The 14,735-nt window shown below is 43.7% G+C and overlaps 2 long non-coding RNA genes and 10 other non-coding genes across 15 annotated transcripts; all 12 read right to left on the reverse strand.

The window, feature by feature from the left end:
* Nucleotides 1-2,668: 2,668 nt before the first annotated feature.
* On the reverse strand, nucleotides 2,669-8,203 carry LOC128841650 (uncharacterized). Of its 3 annotated transcripts, none has more exons than XR_008445903.1 (7): nucleotides 7,928-8,203; nucleotides 7,284-7,333; nucleotides 6,494-6,533; nucleotides 5,591-5,687; nucleotides 4,983-5,036; nucleotides 3,475-3,516; nucleotides 2,669-3,257 (listed from the first exon to the last, which is right to left on the reverse strand). It is a non-coding gene; the product is annotated as an uncharacterized LOC128841650 (long non-coding RNA). The 3 variants fall into 3 exon arrangements; XR_008445901.1 differs by having other exon boundaries at nucleotides 5,591-5,644; nucleotides 7,928-8,194; XR_008445902.1 differs by lacking the exon at nucleotides 5,591-5,687 and having other exon boundaries at nucleotides 7,928-8,190.
* On the reverse strand, nucleotides 4,063-4,145 carry LOC128842643 (small nucleolar RNA snR60/Z15/Z230/Z193/J17). The gene has a single exon (XR_008446071.1). It is a non-coding gene; the product is annotated as a small nucleolar RNA snR60/Z15/Z230/Z193/J17 (small nucleolar RNA).
* LOC128842631 (small nucleolar RNA SNORD79) lies at nucleotides 5,118-5,197 on the reverse strand. The gene has a single exon (XR_008446056.1). It is a non-coding gene; the product is annotated as a small nucleolar RNA SNORD79 (small nucleolar RNA).
* Nucleotides 6,608-6,675, reverse strand: LOC128842651 (small nucleolar RNA SNORD75). The gene has a single exon (XR_008446081.1). It is a non-coding gene; the product is annotated as a small nucleolar RNA SNORD75 (small nucleolar RNA).
* LOC128842640 (small nucleolar RNA SNORD47) lies at nucleotides 7,788-7,863 on the reverse strand. Its single transcript, XR_008446068.1, has one exon. It is a non-coding gene; the product is annotated as a small nucleolar RNA SNORD47 (small nucleolar RNA).
* LOC128842649 (small nucleolar RNA SNORD78) lies at nucleotides 8,074-8,137 on the reverse strand. Its single transcript, XR_008446079.1, has one exon. It is a non-coding gene; the product is annotated as a small nucleolar RNA SNORD78 (small nucleolar RNA).
* Nucleotides 8,204-8,206: 3 nt separating the features above from the next.
* On the reverse strand, nucleotides 8,207-14,669 carry LOC128841649 (uncharacterized). 2 transcript variants are annotated; one of them, XR_008445899.1, is made up of 8 exons: nucleotides 14,611-14,669; nucleotides 13,116-13,163; nucleotides 12,650-12,678; nucleotides 12,297-12,342; nucleotides 11,801-11,829; nucleotides 10,435-10,557; nucleotides 8,860-8,885; nucleotides 8,207-8,225 (listed from the first exon to the last, which is right to left on the reverse strand). It is a non-coding gene; the product is annotated as an uncharacterized LOC128841649 (long non-coding RNA). The 2 variants fall into 2 exon arrangements; XR_008445900.1 differs by lacking the exons at nucleotides 8,207-8,225; nucleotides 8,860-8,885 and adding an exon at nucleotides 9,363-9,444.
* On the reverse strand, nucleotides 8,230-8,294 carry LOC128842642 (small nucleolar RNA SNORD44). The gene has a single exon (XR_008446070.1). It is a non-coding gene; the product is annotated as a small nucleolar RNA SNORD44 (small nucleolar RNA).
* Nucleotides 11,906-11,989, reverse strand: LOC128842644 (small nucleolar RNA snR60/Z15/Z230/Z193/J17). Its single transcript, XR_008446073.1, has one exon. It is a non-coding gene; the product is annotated as a small nucleolar RNA snR60/Z15/Z230/Z193/J17 (small nucleolar RNA).
* On the reverse strand, nucleotides 12,413-12,494 carry LOC128842629 (small nucleolar RNA SNORD24). The gene has a single exon (XR_008446054.1). It is a non-coding gene; the product is annotated as a small nucleolar RNA SNORD24 (small nucleolar RNA).
* Nucleotides 12,757-12,823, reverse strand: LOC128842650 (small nucleolar RNA SNORD75). The gene has a single exon (XR_008446080.1). It is a non-coding gene; the product is annotated as a small nucleolar RNA SNORD75 (small nucleolar RNA).
* On the reverse strand, nucleotides 13,619-13,696 carry LOC128842641 (small nucleolar RNA SNORD74). The gene has a single exon (XR_008446069.1). It is a non-coding gene; the product is annotated as a small nucleolar RNA SNORD74 (small nucleolar RNA).
* Nucleotides 14,670-14,735: the final 66 nt, after the last annotated feature.

Raw genomic sequence — 14,735 nt, forward strand, 5'->3', positions numbered from 1 at the left:
GAGCAGGGCTCACTGTGTGGCCTGTGTGGGGTGAGTAGGCAAGCAGCAGGTGAGGGATGGGGGCTGAGGAGGTGGGTGGGCAGTGGCATAGGGGGGGGTCTGAGGAGACAAGCAGGCAGGCAGTGGTGGGTGGGTGAGCTGGGGGGCTGAGTAGGTGTGCCGGGGGGAAAAAGAGTGCTGAGGTGAGCGGGCGGGCAGGTGAGCCAGTGGCTGACCTGTTCCACTGATCTGGTCTGGCTCCCATCCCCTCTCCCAGGGTTGCAGCTGTCTGGAGGTGCCTGCCTTCCACACCTTCCTCAGTCACTGAACAGGGCAACTGATTAAAAAGTAGAACACGAAAGCTTATGCTCTAATAAATTTGTTAGTCTCTAAGGTGCCACAAGTACTCCTGTTCTTCTTTTTGCGGATACAGACTAACACGGCTGTTACTCTGAAACTTGATTAAAAAGTGGGGGAGAAGATCTTATTCTACTTCTAGCAAAAAGAGTTTTCTTTTACCTTTAATTATACTACCTGAGGGGCCCACTGTAACATAGTATCAAGGTTCAATACTGCTGTTTTGGCAGGGTGGCATGAGGGAAGGAGGGTTTGTTTCTGTGGGGCAGAGGGGTGTTTCAGAGGGCTGGGCAGTGCTGGGGGTGTTGTTTCCATGGGGTGGGGGGGTGTTTCGGGGGGCTGGGTGGGGTTTGACCCTCAGCTGTTTTCTTTAGAGTAATCTGGCCCTTGCTGCTTTATGAGTTGTGCAGGCCTGTTGTACAGCTTCACCCTTAAGGACTGTCAATTTGCAGCAGCCAGGGGGCCTTGGCTAGACTTGATCAATATTATAGCAGCAGCTGGAGTCCCTAGATCAGGGCGCTATTGTGCTAGGTATTGTACAGAGGTCTATGCTAAGGAGCGCTTCAACCAAGTCCATTTGCCTACATTAAGTCTAATCACTTCAAGTTTTGCTTTAGGCCACAGGCAATCTTAACTTAATTCAGATCTACTGCTTTTCCTCACTAAGGGTGGGATATGAATAGAAATATCAACTCCTCTCATAAATCACCTCAGGTTCAGTTAGATGAGAAGGGTATTTCTGCTCAGTGGTGCTAGGACTATTGCTTGAGTCTGAGAAACTTTAGTGCAGGATCTAAGTGTTTAAAGCAGCATAAAGCTTAAGCCTGTTTCCTTTTCAGGTTTTTTCCTTCAGCATTTGAAGTGCTGTACTAAGTTGTATAGGCTGTCTACATTTACATCAGTTCCAGACTAGTAGCAGGGAGTCTACAGGGTTATACCCAGAACTGTTTCACATCCAGGGTACATTCTATTTTAAGGAACACCCCCCCCCCCCAAAACCTGTTCTACACTAGAGCATCAAAATTAGCCATGTTAGGTCAATTTAAAAAATGTCTACATCCACACAACCAACCCTGTTCTGTCAACCTAAAGGGCTCTGAAAATTGACTTCTGTACTCTTCCCCAGCAAAGGGAGCAGGGCTAAAATCAGCTTGGCTTGGTCAAGTTGTATTGGCCTCTGGGCACTATCCCAGATTGTTCCATTGTGACCACGCTGGACAGCACTTTGAACTCCAACGCACTAGCCAGGTACACAGGAAAAGCCCCAGGAACTTTTTAATTTAATTTTGTTTCCTGTTTGGCCAGCATGGCAAACTCAGCAGCACAGACGACGATGCAGTCCCCCCAGAATTGTAGAGCATAGAATATTTCTACACTCCCCCTATCATCTCTGTCCCTAAGGTTATCACAGATTAAAAGGCAAAAAACCCACACACTAGGACATGTTTTCCAAGCTCACAGTCCTCCCAACTGGATGGGCACAGCTTAATGCATGTAGGCATTCAGTGGTAGAGACCAGGAAGAAGAGTGGAGGCAGGGGACAATGCTGAGATTAATGGAGGAGCAAAGCATCTGTTGGTGCTGAAGTAAAGCCAACAAGAGCACAGGCCCCTGCTGCATCCATTGTATAACCATCTACCCTTCTCCCCATGTTCCATAGCCTCCTCACCCAGATGCCCAAGAATGCAGTAGGGGAGGTTCCAGGCACTCCACTGGAGAGGATGGGCCAAGCAACAGAAAGCTGTCATTCAAAAAGTTGGATTTTTAGTGTGATTACAATAAACAATGTGGCCTTGTCCTTCCCTCCTCCCCAGGCTATCTTGTCTATTGTTTTTTGAAACCATGCAGTTACTTTATTTCAAAGGGGGAGGGGGGTGGCTTACAGGGAATTAAAATCAACAAAGGGGGTGGGTTTGCATCAAGGAGAAACAACTGTCACAAAGCCTGGACAGTCATGAAACTGGTTTTCAAAGCCTCCCTGGTGTCAGGCACAAAATGATTGTCTGCCAGTGCTTTCACAGAGGGTGGGTTGACAAACCACCCACAGCAATGTTTTTGCACCATTAGGAGCTTAACCCAGAATTCCAATGGGCAGCAGAGACTGCAGGAACTGTGGGATAGCTACCCACAGTGCACTGCTCCATAAATCAATGCTAGCCATAGTACCGAGGATGCACTCCACCAACTTAATGCACTTAAGTGTAGACATAGAAATCAGTTTTATACAGGCAATTGTGTAAAAATTGACTTCTCTAAAATCAACCTGATTTCGTAGTGTAGACATACCCTGAGACTTTGAACTCATACAGAATACACAACTACTCCAGACTAGTTCTTTTTGATGAGTTTATTTTAGCACATTTCAATTTGTTAGACAGCTATTTTACTTCTAAAAAGTCTACTTAGTGCTGGTTAAAAGACACATGGCAAAAGTTTAAGTTTAGAGCAAGTCTCGTTTCTTAATTGGATATTTAAGAAGAGACCAAAGTGTGTATCAGTGTTGCCCCACTTGTCACATGCTTCTACAAGACATTCTGAACTTAATCTTTTGACAAATTTGTAGGACTCTTCATCCAGAAGTCATGTCACCTTTTGTGGCAAGGGTAGAACACAGCAAGCACTGCTGCCCCCTCTGTCCTTTCAACACCCTTGCAAGCCCCTTAAAAGGCCCTGGTGGGCTGAGTGCAGGCAGGACTGCGGAGCAAGGACTCCAGGCCAAACTGATCATCTAAATGGGGTGGCAGAAAGACTGCTTCCCTCCAGCTTGACACACCCACTGCTGCAGGATTGACTCTGGCCCCTCCATGACTATGCCCAAACACCTCAGAAGCAAGGGCACGGTCTTCTGTGCAAAAAACCACCACCACCACACACACAAACCAACTTAGGAGTCGTTGGATACACAATCTGACATCTTCACACTGCAAGGAGAGACAAAAACTGTTATAGGGTGAAGCATTGAACTCTAAAGTACAAGATGTTTATTGATAGGAATAGATCAGACCTTAGATTTTCCATCACTCATCAGAGAGAGAGTTCAAGCTAAGACTGTAATCATCATCTCTCCATTCCAGAAAAGGGATCAAAGCAGCAGGTCACTGTTAAGTGTTGAAGCAATGCAAGTAAAATGATACCCACCTTTCTGGTTCCTCAACTGTCCATTAAAACCAATTTTGCTCCCTAAAGAGAAGGGAAATGGACATTAATTAATAGTTCTCCCATGAGTAGCACCTCAGCAAGAGTGGAAATGGTTTACAGCACTGGAACTCATTTGGCAGAATCTAAATTTCATCAGTAGTTACAAGTGCCCTTTCCCATCTGCATTTTGGAACCTGCACTGTAAAAGTGCAAGTGCACCAGTCTCATGAGCTTAACTGCTAGCAAATCTGTACAACTGGATCTTAGTTTTGCAAAGGAACCTTCCTGAGCAAAGCCACGTGTATTTTTATATCATGTCAGTGTTTGACTGGACCTACAATGCTCAACACCAGGCTATGTCCTTTATAAAAAGGTTCTCCTTACACACACCCCTTAGAGGTTCTGCAGGCCCAGCCACTGCCCCTGGTTATAGAATTCTGCCCTCAACAACTCATGGGCAAGTTAGACTTCAAGTGGACATACTAAATTGCCCCCAAGGAGCAGATAATGTGGAATACAAAGGTGCTATTTTCATGTAGTTACTTTTAAGACCACAAGAGCTCTTTAGTGTCAGGATTCAGCTGTAGCCAGATACATCAGATAGGAGCGAAAGACAAAGCTGTGTTCGTCATTGTGTATTCTGCTGAACTATGTTATCATCATTGTATCGGCTTAATAGCACTTTCATTCACTGGGGTGTTTAGTTTCAGGCTGTCATCCCACTCCTACAAAGTGGGAGCATGAAAAGTTAGTGACAGACTAAGATGTGGTGGCTTTAAAGCAGCTCTTTGATTCAGAGTTACCCTAAGGTAGAATGTGACTAAGGGCTGGTCTACACTTAGTCCGGACTTCGGACTAAGGTACGCAAATTCAGCTACGTTAATAACGTAGCTGAATTCGAAGTACCTTACTCCGGACTTACCGCGGTCCAGACGCGGCCGGAAGTCTCCCCCCGTCGACGCCGCGTACTCCTCTCGGCGAGCTGGAGTACCGGCGTCGATTGTGAGCACTTCCGGGATCGATCCCAGAACATCGATGGCGTGCCTCTGGACCAGCCAGTAAGTGAAGACTAGGCCTAAGATGGGCTTCTAGCTTTGTTTGACTGCAGTGATCAGACTATATTACAGTTACCAGTAGAAGAGGCCCAATCCTGCTCCCAATTAGCTTTAATGGAAGCAAGACAGACACTGTCCTTCTAATCGTCAGCCATGGAAGTAGAGCTGTTTTCTAAGAATGATTTTGCATAAAGAATTAATTGAACATTTCTGCTGTAGGAGAGTCAGAAGAATTCGCCTGACATCCCCATTGCTGAACAGCAACTGCAGGACTAACACAAGGAAGAGTGTCATGGGAGCTGGCAGATATGGCCAAGTATATGCAAAACAGTCACAGTCCTCACTAATCTGAGCTGACAGTCCAGTGGACCCCCAAGAAGAGATTCCAAAAATCTAAGCCTCAAGCGTCATTGATCTTTAAAATAAGCTCCCAGTACTTTGCTTTATCCTTACCTCTCAGGGAGGCAGAGGGCTGACTGCTTCACTGACTGTTTGACCAACTTTACTCTGTAAGATAATAATTCAATTTTTACAAACAGGTTCTGGTTGGTAGAATCTGATTCTTAGTAGAGACAGCTTGAAGTTCTGTACTGTTTCAGCATCAGAGTCCTCCTCATTCTCTTTCAGAGAGATTCCCATTGTTTACACCAAAATCATCATTAACAGTACATACAGACAGGAAGTCAGCATTTCACCAATATACTTTATAGTCAGCAGTGGAACAGTTTTATTCAATGCTGCTGGAGCTAAACAGTACTATCTCACCCTCAGTATAGAGAGTGAAAGTCATACTGCAGTACACAACCCTAATTCCAACCTGCCACTGAGACTGCTAGCATATAAAAACAAAATATTAGGTCAAACCATATAGGAGATGGAGAATGCTGTTGGGTTGGGTGTGACTTTCTGGGAATGTCTCTGCTTTTTAGAATTGGTGATGAACTAGCAGTGAGGTTGGTCAATTGTAAAAGTGGATGTTTCATAAAACTGACGCAGAAGAGGAATCTCTTAGGATATCATTTTCATAATTACATGTCAGATAAATGCAACAGCCAACTTACCATATCGAGTTCATGTCTGGTAATTCTTCTATTCTCATGACTAAATGACCACACCTATATTACAAGTATCAGAGGGGTAGCCGTGTTAAGTCTGGATCTGTAAAAAGCAACAGAGGGTCCTGTGGCACCTTTAAGACTAACCGATGCATTGGAGCATAAGATTTCGTGGCTTAATGCCCATTTCGTGCATCCGACAAAGTGGGTATTCACCCACGAAAGCTTATGCTCCAATACATTGGTTAGTCTTAAAGGTGCCACAGGACTCTCTGTTGCTTATATTACAGACATCTATAAGCAGCAAAGCCTCAGCCCTACATTCTTAGAAACATCTTCTGTCCACTATGGCTTTGGGTCTGTGCAGAGAGCTGTGTGGCTTTAGAATTTACATAACAGCCATACTGGGTCAGAACAAAGGTGCATCTAGCCCCAGGGTTCTCAAACTGGGGGTGAGGTCATGAGGTTGTTACATGAGAGGTTGTGAGCCGTCAGCCTCCACCCCCAAACCCTGCTTTGCCTCCAGCATTTATAATAGTGTTAAATATTTGAACATGTGTTTTTAACTTATATGGGGAGGAGGGGGGGTTTGCACTCAGGCTTGTGTGTGAAAGGGGTCACCAATTCAAAAGTTAGAGAACTAGTGATCTAGCCCAATAGCCTGTTTTCCGACAGTGCCCAATGGCAGGTGCTTCAGAGGGAATGAACAGAACAGATAATCAAGTGATCCATCTGCAGTCACCAATTCCCAGCTTCTGGCAACTGTCCAGAGCTAACTCTGGAAAGCAGAGCAGCTCATAATGGCTGCAAACACTTTATTCAATGCACATATCTAGCATAGTGTGTGCTTCCCCTGTCAGCCAGAGAACCAGAGCAGAGACTCTGCTCCAAGTTCAAGTGAAGAGTTACCTCAGCAAAGTGATCCTTTTTCCAGGAGCGCACTCCAGCCCTGGAGGGGAAAAAATAAATTCAAATGTTACATGTCATTCTTTGCTCTGCCTGCAGACATACTACTAGTTTCAAAGCCTCAGAGTGAAGTTTTCAGAAACCTGTTCTGTCCACTACTCTTATAATCCAAGTCATCACAGGCTTCAATTCTAGCCCCAAGCCAACTGTCACTGTTTGTTCAGTTGTAAAGGAAAGCACGGGGGAAGGGAACCTCTATCATATAGCTGCAAGGGAGGCATCCTAGATATGCAGCTAGATTTTAATGTGGATTCCAAGTGCGGTGAATCGACTCAGTCTGGTTTCACAGCTGGAATCCTCTGAACATTTACATTTTGCAGGTACTGGAGGAATAGCCTTGTACTAATCAGACACCAATATCAATGTTGGTGAATTTGTACCTATATGTACCCCCTCCCCCCCACTGACTATAGTGAGAACAGTGCTGGGCTAAAACTGAGTTTTTTTTGAAAGCCTCAGTATCTTACACCTGGAACAAGGGCTTGCTCCTTAATTTAGAGGCGCACCTACCACACATCTCCACATTCTTGAAAGTGTTAGTGTTTTACAGTAGTACACGTCTGTATCTAGGACCAACGTTTAAAACTATAGTATTTAAGTGAAGCCACTGAGCTTCATACAACCACAACAATGAAAGGTTGGTTCCATCACACAATGCAGTTACTTTTACAGGATTAAAACCCAGCTGGTTTTGCCACATATAACCCACAAAGGAACAGAATAAGATACAAACCTCTCACTTGAAATGCTGTCTTGATCATCCATCATCTTCTAATATTAATGCTTATGGGGGGGAAGAAAGTTGTTTTTAAAAAAAGTGTACTATAACATGAATTAGTAACCCAAACTAGCTAGAGTATAACCTGCTCAACTAGATTTCCTTGATCTACGGTGTGAAAGACTAGCAAAGTGATCAAGTGAAGTATGAACCAGCTTTTTAAAAGCTTTGTTAATTTAATCATTTAAGGGGGTGAACAGATCATTCCTTGGCCCATCCTAAGCAGTAGAGGTTTCAGATCCCATCATCTGAGGTGTTCATCCAGACATAAGTGTCATTTAAACTGGTAACCTTTAGAGCAAAAGGGACAAGTTAAGTATTCTAACAGTTGAGAAGCCACAATACGCTCCATGTATTCAGTACATTTTTAAAATCCCTTCCACTCCAAGCTTCTGGGCCAGTCTATGTTTAGAGGACACACTGCCTTTCCCATTTCTAACTTTGGCGGAGCAAGAATGTAACCTCAGAGTAAATGGAACGGAAAGGAGTAATATCACGGACATTCATTTGGCAGAATCTAATTTCATCACTGGTTACAACAATGCTCCTACTAGCTACAAGTTAACAACTTATTAGTCTAAACAAAAATACATACTCACCCAAATTTATTCAAGACAGGGCCAGGACCTAACAAGCAGAAGTGAGAGCATTAGTTTCTCGTTGACAGCTCTCCAGGAGTAAAAAAAGCAATTCTGCATAAAGTTAAACAGTGTGTCTTCATTTCTGTATTACTTCATTTACAGGGTCTTTCAGTAATGAAGTAGTCCACATACGGATTTCAGGTCAGACATTTGTCAACATCATTATAAACCCTGTAGGAGACAGCTGCTATGTAGATTAGCCTACAACATTCCACGATTCTCTAGAACACAAGTCTTCAAAATCCAAGCCAGATGCCTGAAATCAGATAGAGCTAATTACAGATCTCCATGATTGAGTCAGTCTATTTGCATCTCATCATACAGGCTGCTTGTATGGACTGGGCAACAAACAGTTTTTAACTAAAACCTGTGTGGTGGGGATAGGCTGTGGTGGAGTATCAGATGAAAAATGGTTTTCTCATGTCAATGGGAGCTGTACATGTTTGCTACACTAGGCAAGTTGCAACAGAGAGTCCTGTGGGACCTTTAAGACTAACAGATGTATTGGAGCATAAGCTTTCGTGGGCGAATACCCACTTCGGGCGTCTGACAAAGTGGGTATTCACCCACGAAAGCTTATGCTCCAATACATCTGTTAGTCTTAAAGGTCCCACAGGACTCTGTTGCTTTTTACAGAACCAGATCAACAAGACTACCCCTCTGATAATAGGTAAGTTGTTAGTGTTGGGCCCTCTGCCAGTTCACCCCCCCCCATCCCTCTATTTTAGGATATGATGTGCAATAAGCAACCAGCATTGATATTTCTATATACTTTAACAGATCCTCTGATTATAGCTACAACCTTATTTTAGAGGCATACTCTAGCCCCATCCCTTTCCCACCTCTAGTTAACTCTAGTATTCCCATGAAGTTAAAAATACAGAACTTACAGGATACCCAAGCACCCTCTGGAAGCCTGCAAGAGAAAGCTGGTATTAGCTGGAGCCCATAATAAGCGTCTATAGTATTTAATTATTATACAACTGTATCAGTGTTTAGTCAATTTTATCCTCATTAGGATCAGAGACCTGATTCATCATCATCTACAGTACACAGACAGCTGTTTTCCATTACACATGACATCCTCTTCTCTAACCTAGGAGATGGGCACTTGCCTAAGAATCCTGCACCAATCCTATTAGACTCTCAAGGAGCTCTTTATTTTACTGCCCCCTTCCTGGGTACGTCTCCTCACTGATGAAGTAAGTCAGGTGATCACCAGTTGGGTCTGAGCACCCAGGTCGGCTTAGCCTGGGTGCAAGCAGCCACACTGCAAAGCCATATCTGAGTTACTGGTCCACACTGGTGCTGCATCCACTTGTGTGTTGCTAGGACTTTTGGGTGCATATCCCATGGCTCTATGATATGCTCACTGTGAGCTGTCCGAGAACTTGCCTGTCCTGAGCACACAGGGTAGAAGTTATGGAAAGGCACTGGATGGTTATCAGCACTCCGCTGATTTAGCTGAGTCTTGACTGCAAAGCAAGGAGATAAGCAGCACTCAGGCGTTAACTGGCCAGTGAACAGTTACAGTCTTACTCAGGTGTGGCCCCTAAGGTAACTCTTCAGTGAAGACGACAAGTCTGGAGGCCTAGATGACATCAGCCCACCACCCAAATAAAGATGGACAGGGCTCCCTCTGGAGCAAACCCTGACTAACTTAACAGCTTCTTGCATCTGCCAGTGCCACCTCAGTCTTATGGACAGAAATTTTAAAAACCACACCGTTCCCACAATAAGTCAATAGCATATTAAACTTTTAATGTTATTACATGCAGGATAAAAAATAGTTAGGGCTTGGAAAAAAAAGTACTCTGCATTTGGCAATCTAATTAAACCTAGTTGCCAAATTAAAATACTAGTGTGGCCACTTCCCCTAAAGCAACACCTGCTGCAATGTAAAGGAGATTTGTATACCATATGACTGTACAATGCAAATCAGCTTTCTAAAAACATTAACCTACCAGGTATTGTCTAGGCACCATAGACAGTCCCTGTTCTGAACTGCTTACATTTTCAGACAGGCCAGAGAAAGTTATTCCCCATCCATAAAATGGAGAAACAAGGCATTGGGAGATGAAGCAAATTACCCAATACTGAAGGAGTGTGTGTGGCAAAGCCAAGAATTAAACCCAGTACTCCAAGTCATGGTTCAGTCTTAGGATTTCTGCCCCCCATAGAGCAGGTTTAATACTATAAGAATATTCATTGCACACATTTGAAGAATCCTAGTGAAAATTGTCTAATAGGATCAGATGCTATTAGCTCAACCTTACATACTACATTTCTTGTTTGTCCCATATATTTACCCCTTCCTGGCTTCACTTTGAAAGCTCTGAGGTTTCCTACTGCCAACATTCAAACTCAATCAATAGGACAGAAGCAAGAGTAAAGCAGATTTAATAGATGGCTGCAGGACAGTGTGAAATATTTATTTACACTAGAAGTATGTCCTCCAAAGTTACCTTTGTATGAAGTGTCCTGTGCTTTACTCTCCCTGCAAACATTATGGAACTGTGTTCAAGTTGGAATTTTTATCTCCATACATCAGGCAGGTGGTCATCCGAAGCCAATCTATTTTACGCAGCCTGTAAAGAAGAGATATTTATGGTACCCATACCACTAGTTATTTATTATTATTAGTATTACTGAAGCACTTAGGAGCAATCATGGACAAAGACCAATTTTCTGCAAGGCTCTTTGCAGAAAGAACAAAGACTGTCTCTGCCCCAAAGAACTAACAATGCAAGAATAAAACAAACACACACCATACACACACAAGAACAGATGGAAGACAGACCTGGGGTGTGAGGGGGATGACCACAAAAACAATACGGTCAGCAGGGTACCAGCATGTTAGACATTTAGGCTGGGTCTACACCTAAAACAGAGGTCAACGTAACTACATCACTCAGGGCTGTGAAATTAAGTAGACCTAACTCCCAGCGCAGATGCAGCTAGATTTACAAAAAGATTGTCAACTTAATCCACCTCAGAAGTGGTGGTTATCTACGAAAGATTTTTCTACCAACGTAGAACATGCTATAGTGTAGACATACTTAAGTGTCTTATCTTGAAGTGCTTAGATGGATTTGTAATGTTACTATGCTAAATGTTCTAGTTTAATGGGCAAAACAGACTGGAGACGTGGCTTTACATAGCATTTCCTGTAAAGCTACTGCACATCCATTGACTTAAGTCTATTAAGCCAAGCTATTTGATCTAATGTGTTTTAGTATCAATAGTATCCAAGCACAAAAATAAGTTCTACACCAAGTTATCCCTAATATAGTCTGTGCTTCACCTTTTCTAGGTTCATCTGTGGGAACTGACTCTCCCCTCTCCCCCTTTTGAGAGTTTCTCTCTAATCCAGTTACTAGAGAAGACTAGCAAAAAAGAAATTTTGCCGTAAGCCAGCCAAGTCTTCAGAACACTTTTCGGTAGACAAAGGGAGAGCACATTTATGACCTGAGCTTTCCTTGTGAACTAGCTGCCAGAGTAAATCACAAGCAACTGGAGGATGCATCAGATAGGAGCAAGAGACAGTACAGCATGTTCTTCACAGACCATCTGCTGAACTAGGTTATTATCATATACAGCCTCCACTGGAGAGAAGAGAGAACGGCAGTTGAAAATACAGAGCAAGTCAAGTTACTTCCTAGTTTACTTCTAAATTTGTCTGAGGTGCATGAAAGACTTGGGCAACCCAAAAATAAGCCACTTCTTTAGAGTGGATTTCTTCCCTAGACACTATTTACTAGCCAAATATCACTTTTAATCAGCAGTTTTTGCCAGAGGAACAACCTGCCCAGGTCAAAATTAATTACTTACCTTTCATCATCAGGATTCATGCTTCAGGCCTATATGAAGAGAAAAGGAAAAAATTAGGCACCATTACCGTTAACTAATATGTATCGGGGAGGATCACATGATAGCCAGATACATCAGATAGGAGCGAAAGACAAAGCTTGTGTTCGTCACTGTGCATTCTGCTGAACTATGTTGTCATCACTGTATTGGCTTTGGCGAGACTGGTTCTAAGCTATTTTTCTAATAAAGAGTTTGGTTTAGTTAGTGTGATCTACCAAAAGGCAGGAGTGGCTCTGAATGAAAAGATGCTCCAGAGAGAGCTACTCAACCGGAGAAGACAATCCAAGAAACTGAGTAATAGCAAGAGTTAGAATTGTTCTGATTTATTAAGCAGACACAAAACTCTAAACATCTTCCATAACCATCCTTGTCATTGCACTGCCTCAGCTCCATGAAGGAGAAACCCATTAATGGGCCATGGAGATGTTTTTCCAAGAGAAGTTATTCTGTTTCTTACCAGAGAATCTTCCTTCTATGGGGCTTCCAACTTCCTCCATTAAAACCTGAGAAAAGAGAGAAGAGTTATGAAACAGGTTCAGACATCAATAGATGAAACTGTTCCCAACAGTGTTGTGCCTCAGTTTGAAATACAGGTGGTTGAGAGCTCTCATCATTCTCTTGTCAAGAGTAGCAAATAAGTGTCATCATTGTGGCACAAGGGGAAAGTCTGGTATTTAGCTGCTGGAAATATTTAGCTAGCATACTGATCGGATTAAAAAAATAAGGCCTCTAGACCGTAATTTACATTTACGTATCTTTAACTAACTTTGTCCCTCATTCATGAGGCAAAAAATTAAAAAATGATTTTACCTTAGCAAGTGACATCAGGTCTCGGTCTGCTAACGAAAGAAACAAAGAAACCAAATCAGGCATTGCTAAAACAAAGTCTGAGATCAAAGATAACAGGCACTGAATAAAGCCTCAGAATAGAGTTCTCAGAAATCACTTCTGTCCACTACTCTTATCTTTAAAGCATCATTGGCTGTTCAGTTTAATAGCACAGTGTTTCACTTCAAAACCTTTTGTTATAGGCCTATCTGAAGTGATTGTCCTGTTGCCCATGCAGCCATAGAAGATGGCCAATTAAGAGCAACGTGCTATATAAACAGCTACTGGAAGATTCATGGAGCAACACTGGCCCTGCTCCTCCTGAGAGGTCAGCAGGCACTCTAGATTTCTTGAAAATAGTCAAGCCAGACATTTTCAAGTGGATCTGTACTAGGCCAGATAGTACCCTTTCGCCAATTAAACCCTACTGTTAGAAAGCAGTACCTACCAGTTTTGTAATTACCAGCGAGGGAAGAACTTGCTTGATGTATCATGGCTAAAAACAGAAGATATAATGTATATGTTACATAATTTCCTCAGTTTCAGAAAAAAGCCTACCTAGATAGCCTGGCATAAATTTTTCAGACTGACAAAAAGTGCAAGACTAATACGACTCCAAAGCACTTATTCCAGAACAGCTACAGCACACACTACTACAAATTCACTTCAACCTGTTCTGTAGGCGCTATTGTTAGATCTCAGACTATTAAAAGGGCCAGTTAATGCCAAGGAGATAATTTTTTTGCAATAAGAAAATACAGCCTCCCCTCCCCCCAAGTGGGACATTAATGATTACCCACCATTCCTTCTACAATGCAATTATAACTTTATAGAGGCACCTAGTTACACTCAGGCAATCACAAATAAAATTTGATTTTGCTTGTCTAAACTGGACTAGAACATACTACCTCCAAACTATTTATGCCATTGCCCAGCAATGAATATACCCCATGTCCAGCTCAGAGATGTTGGTATTCATCATACTCTCAGATGTCCCTACCAACATGGTTTTCATCATGTGCACGTACATGGAGGCCAAGATGCACTGAGACATGACACTATCCCATTAAAAAAAGGAAATCTGGGACCTGGTAACTATTACTAAGGAAAAACCATGCTTGTACAAAAACCTGCTTGCTCTCCTACTACTGCAGATAGCATTACACTAGGAAAGATTCAACACTTTCCACCACGTGTTCTCATGCAACGTTCATATATTCTTTCCAACTTACTCCAAGAGCATTTCCACTTTCCAACTACACTGATGGTACATTTTTCCAGTTCTATCGCCACCTCCAGCCCATATGGTGAAAGAAAGACCAATCCCTCCTCAAGCTACTTCCTATTGAGAAGCTACCAATGGACACCCAAGCTATGGCAAGATCTGTTAATCTACTATGAGCTTCCATAGAAAACCACTACACTAGAGTCACTTGATGCTCTGCTGAAGACCCTCCCAGACCGGAGATGCTAAGGGCAGAATCCAACTCGCCTAGCACTGCACCATGTGCAACCCCATAGTCCAATCCAAAACCCTACAATGCAGGGCCTCTGAGGCCCACAAAGTCGGCGCCTACCAAAGCCACCCCTACGCCAACTTAGAAAAGCGCAAGGGCACTAAATCCTCAGTATGCAACGTTTCTCCTTCAGCGAGGCCGCTAGGCTGACGGGAGGGGCCCTGTGGTGCGCCGGCCTGGCCAGAGCTCACGGGTCACGAGTCCCCCATTAACATCAATGAAGCCACCTCAGCTTCGCGCCCCGCGAGGAGCAGGAGCCCCCCCACACGGGGGGGAAGTGGACAATCCACCTCCATCCTCCTCAGCCCGCACCCATCGGCGGCAAAGCCCCTCCGAGAGGGGGGCCACAGCGCGTCGGGACCGCGATGGGGTCGGCATTGAGCAGCATGGAGCCGCCAGAGAGGCCTAAAGGCGCGCGATACTCACCCAGCCGCCAGGCCCCTGTACCGCACGCACCGGCTCTGCAAAAGGGAAGAAGGAGGCGGTGCCACCGGTATATATGTCCGCCTCGAAACGCTGTCACGTGACAGTGCAGCGGCAATCATGGTCCC

This window comes from Malaclemys terrapin, chromosome 8 (genome assembly GCF_027887155.1).
Source record: "Malaclemys terrapin pileata isolate rMalTer1 chromosome 8, rMalTer1.hap1, whole genome shotgun sequence".
Classification (NCBI taxonomy): domain Eukaryota; kingdom Metazoa; phylum Chordata; order Testudines; family Emydidae; genus Malaclemys; species Malaclemys terrapin.